The 5,643-nt window shown below is 45.1% G+C and overlaps 1 pseudogene; it reads left to right on the top strand.

The window, feature by feature from the left end:
- Window positions 1-864: 864 nt before the first annotated feature.
- LOC117464900 (cytochrome P450 26A1-like) lies at window positions 865-5,335 on the top strand (annotated as a pseudogene).
- The last annotated feature ends 308 nt before the right edge of the window (window positions 5,336-5,643 follow it).

Here is a 5,643-nt window from a genome sequence, read left to right as displayed (position 1 = left end):
TTATGGTTAAGGTTAGGATAAGTCTCCAGGAAATGCATGTAAGTCAATGTAATGTCCCCTGAAGTGATGTATACATGGTGTGTGTGTGTGTGTGTGTGTGTGTGTGTGTGTGTGTGTGTGTGTGTGTGTGTGTGTGTGTGTGTGTGTGTGTGTGTGTGTGTGTGTGTGTGTGTGTGTGTGTGTGTGTGTGTGTGTGTGTGTGTGTGTGTGTGTGTGTGTGTGTGTGTGTGTGTGTGTGTGTGTGTGTGTGTGTGTGTGTGTGTGTGTGTGTGTGTGTGTGTGTGTGTGTGTGTGTGTGTGTGTGATAGTTCCCACCGGGGTGAACCTCGGGGCGACCTCTTTAAAAACGTACACAGTCAGCCAGAACAGACAGATCCAACCATGTAATGTGTTGTTGTAAAAGCAGCAGCCAAACTGTCTCTCTGACTGACCGATAACCTGCCACACACACACACACACACACACACACACACACACACACACACACACACACACACACACACACACACACACACACACACACACACACACACACACACACACACACACACACACACACACACACATAAACACACGTCCTGTCGTTATGGCAGGTCGTAAAAAAACAAGAGGCCATACGCAGAGTGAGGATTTGGTGGCTCGGCAGATGAGCGCCTTCTCTGCTCGGTGTGTTTACTTTTCATGCGGCGTAGCCCGGGGATAAACTTGCGTGCGTGTGCGTGCGTGTGCGCGCATCCCCCCGCCTGTCTCTCCTGACCCAAGTTTGAACCCGCTGAGAGATATCATTTTTATAACAAACACACACTCACACACACACGCACGGTTACACACAGAGCAGGTCAAAGTCTTGCAGATTAGGCAGAGTTGACTGATAGAAGCTGGAGTCAGGCAGAGGGCAGCAGCTTCAGAGTGTTAATCATCATTTCATCTCTCATTGTTATACCGACAAAGTCGCGGAGGACGCAGCAGCGTCGCCTGTACAATGAGCTGCCGCAGAATTAAAGAAAAAGCCGGCTTCGCGCTGAATGGTGCCACGGGGAGAAGGATTAAGACATCCTTCCACTGGACTCTCTTTTCCATTTGGGCTGGAAATGTGCTGCTTAAAAGCATTCTGCTCCTGAATGCAGGCCGCCCTGCAGGCATTAATTACTGATCCCACAAGCGGGGCTTAGCCAAGGTAATGAGTGTGTAAACTAGCTGCCTTATTGCCAACAAAGGCGTCTTGGGACGCGACCCATTGTCTCAGGGAATCATCACCTTTTCTCAGTGAAATGCGCCGCGGATTGTCTGCGTTCAACAGGAGGTAGGGATTATGGATGCGGCCCCCGAACAAATGGCTAGGCAAGGCAGCCAGGACAGGCCGGGGGGGGGGCGGGACCCAGCGGGACCCACAATTAAAGATGAACTTTGAGTGAACTAATTTATCTGAGGGAGGAGAAGGTAGCAGACTGCCTGCAGTCCTGACAGCCTATAAAAGCGCAGGAGGAGCAGCTGCGGCTCCAGAGCTGACAGAGCTTCACCTGAACGCATCACCAGACTCACCATGGCCCTGAACACGCTGCTTGCCACCTTCCTGTGCACCATCGTGCTGCCCGTGCTGCTGTTCCTGGTGGCGCTCAAGCTGTGGGAGGTGTACATGATCCGGGGCCGAGACCCGAGCTGCTGCAGCCCGCTGCCCCCCGGCTCCATGGGTTTACCTTTCATCGGAGAGACGCTGCAGCTCATCCTGCAGGTAAACCATGGCCCGGTATCACATGCACGCGTGGATAAGGATGCTCGATACACAGTAGAAACTCGTGTTCAACTTTTTTACATTTACTTTTGTCTGTTTTCATTGGCAAACGTATTATTTCATGGCAGAGTTAAACATTGTATTTTACTGGAGGACATTCAAAAAATAATAATCTAAATGCCCATAACGGATTAATTCAGTTTTTTAAATGAGTTTGTCATCCCAGTATTGTTGATGAATTAGATTAAAGATGTACTTAACAAGGCATTGCACATGAGTTAGAAATATAATAATAAAGCATAAAAACACAAACAGCAAATAGGCCTATACAAATCAACAGTACAACTATATTTATCTAGAGTATTTAAAACAGGCGCAGTATCATTTTAAAGATCTCTTTAAATGACATTTGTATTTATTATTTAGTTTTTTAAATTTATTTTGTATAACTTCAGAGATGAATCAGTGTGTGTTTATTTGTTGTATCAGTGTGTAGTCAGATATGATAATAGTGTGTGTCTGTGCAGAGGAGGAAGTTCCTGCGGATGAAGCGGCAGAAGTACGGCTACATCTACCGGACACACCTCTTCGGGAACCCCACGGTGCGCGTGACCGGAGCGGACAACGTCAGGCAGATTCTGCTGGGAGAGAACAAGCTCGTGTCCGCGCAGTGGCCTGCGTCTGTGCGCACCATCCTGGGCTCGGACACTCTGTCCAACGTGCACGGAGCCCTGCACAAGAGCAAGAAAAAGGTGCGTGAGGAATTCATTTAAAACCATCCTCACTTATTTGCTAATGAAATGTGAAGCTTCAGTGTCTGAGTGAATGGAAAAGAAAATATCCTTCATCTGTGTTTTCCTCATGCTCGATGGTGCTTCATGTATATAAGAGAAAACACTGCGGCTCACGTCACTGCTGCGATTGTTAACATGTTATGACCAATAGTCTGATATTCAGCACTTGTGATCATTTGATACTAAAAATCGTATTTCCTGGGAAAGTCTGCTTCTCCAGTTCTCCCACCAGAGGTCCACTGAGTTTATATATAGTAAAGCCTACAAAACGAACCAAGATTAATGCAGTTAAGAAACATCTCATTTGTGTTAAAAAATGCTTGTTTTAAGTAGATCTGCTCTTTTTGTATCTTAAGGAATAATGTCAGGTTTTTTACTTGTTCTAAGCATTTCTGGACGGATGAGTCTATAAGGAGAAGTTTGCATTACACTTAGACAACATGATAAGATCTTCTTCATACCTGCTGTGTAAGCATATCGCCCAAGACGTGCCAGTCACTGCTCAGGAACGTGTCTGAATAATACCACATTTGCTTTCATAATAACACCTCACCCTCTCTTCTCCAGGCCATCATGCGGGCTTTCTCCAGAGAGGCTCTGAGCTCTACATCCCCGTCATCCAGGAGGAGGTGCGGGCGGCCGTGAAGGAGTGGACGGAGAAGGACTCCTGCGTGCTGGTCTACCCGGAGATGAAGCGGCTGATGTTCCGCATCGCCATGAGGATCCTGCTGGGCTTCGAGCCAGAGCAGATCAAGACGGACGAGCAGCAGCTGGTGGAAGCTTTCGAGGAAATGATCAAGAACCTGTTCTCTCTGCCCATCGACGTGCCGTTCAGCGGACTGTACCGGGTAAGAGACAGACACATCCTCGCCCTACGCTCACTTTAAATCTGTAAAGACATAGATTTCATTTGAAAATGAACAATGAAACATACATTACTATTGTAAAGTTAAGTAATTAATGAAGAGTTGGACCATAACTGTATATTACATTGATATGTTGTACTATGTTTAACAGTCAACACATGAGAGCACATTTGCAGAATTCTAAAACTCAAGCGAGTAAATATAGAATAACTAATGAATGTATGGAGGAAGAACAGCTGTGGAATGAAAACTGATTTTGTTAAATGGGTTTAAACATTTGAAAACTCTGGTTCTGTTCCTACCGTCATAAGATATTAACATAGTAAATAAGTGTCAGTCTATGTCATATTCTTACGTAGGGTTTCTTTTTGCTGTCCTCCAGGGCCTGAAGGCGAGGAACTTCATCCACTCCAAGATAGAGGAGAACATCAAGAAGAAGATGCAGGACTCAGACAAAGAGTCCAAACACCAAGACGCCCTTCAGCAGCTGATCGACAGCAGCAAGACGAGCGGGGAGCCGCTCAGCATGCAGGTGATCACCACGTCTCCCACGTCAACATGTGTCTCCTTCTCACCATCCATTCAATGATAGGCTTCGAACTCATTCTGTTCGTCTACCTTATCTACTTCCAGGCCATCAAGGGAGTCTGCCACAGAGCTGCTCTTCGGGGGCCACGAGACCACCGCCAGCACGGCCACCTCCCTGGTCATGTCCTGGGCCTGAACCCTGAGGTTGTGGATAAACTGAGGCAGGAACTAATGGAGAAGGTAAATACAACGGAACATATTAAGCTTGTTTTTCCAACACTTTAAATAGTGGCAATTTAGACATGTTATAAAATATTGCAATACTTAATCACATGTAATAATTAAGCAGGACATTAGGAGTTAATTATTGATCTTGAAAACCGGTAATTTACCAAAAAGTTTGGGATTTTAAGTACAGATACTAATTTGTCATGAACTTTCAGCACACGTTTATGGTCTTCTTCAGCAAACCAAATCCATGTCTCCATTACATGTAAACTCTAGTTGCTAGGGAAGATCATGGTTTAGTAAGAGGAATATCCTAAAGTGTCCTCAAACATCTTTTGTAGGGAAATGCCTGTTAATATCGGCTGTGACGTAGTCTTTTATAGACAGCTCTCTCCCATTCCTCGGCATGTATCACTACACGTTGGTTAGTGCCATCCTTCCAACATGCCTTTGCGTCTCTGTGTTCAGGAGGAGCAGGGGGCAGACCTCCACAGTCTGGACCTTGAGTCGTTGGAGCAGTTGAAATACACCGGCTGTTGTGATTAAGGAGACTCCTGAGGATCAACCCTCCTGTTCCTGGAGGCTTCAGAGTGGCCCTCAAGACCTTTGAACTCAATGTAAGTTTACAACTATTTACTAGATGTGTTAAGAAGTGGCAGCTTGAAGATGAATCAATCGGCCTGCTTACTGATCATCTGCCTCGTCCTTTCAGGGTTTCCAAATCCCCAAAGGCTGGAACGTATCTACAGCATCTGTGACACCCACGATGTGGCGGAGTGCTTCCCCAACAAGGAGACTTCCAGCCGGAGCGCTTCATGTCCAAACCCTCCGCCGACTCCTCAGATTCCAGTACATCCCGTTCGGCGGGGGCTCCAGGATGTGTGTGGGCAAGAGTTTGCTAAAGTCCTGCTGAAGATCTTCTCGTAGAGGTGGTCACCAAGTGTCACTGGACCCTTTTAAACGGGCCCCCCACCATGAAAACAGGACCTACTGTGTACCCTGTGGACAATCTGCCAACTAAGTTTACCAGCTATGCATAAAAAATCAAGAAAGATGTTGAGGGGTTGTTTTTCCTTTAGAGTAAAATATATAAGGGTTTCCCAAAAGCATCAAATCATTTGTTTTTGTTTTTTAAATCAAAGCTACTTTGGGATTTTTGGAAAGAAACTGCTACATTTACACTTCGACCAAAATATGTTGTAATTCTGAGTCTTATGGACTTGTGTTGATGATCTTTCTTTTAATAACGTGAAATGTACATATTGTAGATGACTTCAGAACATATTTTATACTATGATGTTATTACAGTGGATTTGTATAAATTGATATAAATATATATATATACGTTTTGTTGACAAACTAAACAAGATGCACTATACACAGACATGGAACACTTTAATCAGCTCAGAGGTGTACCGATAGGATTTGTACATAATAATGTAGAGTTTGTTATATAACTTTGTATCTTGCCTCAACTTATTTAAGTGACTTGTAT

Source organism: Pseudochaenichthys georgianus, chromosome 19 (assembly GCF_902827115.2).
Source record: "Pseudochaenichthys georgianus chromosome 19, fPseGeo1.2, whole genome shotgun sequence".
NCBI classification, from domain to species: Eukaryota; Metazoa; Chordata; class Actinopteri; order Perciformes; family Channichthyidae; genus Pseudochaenichthys; species Pseudochaenichthys georgianus.
This window is presented reverse-complemented; position numbering and strand designations above follow the sequence as displayed.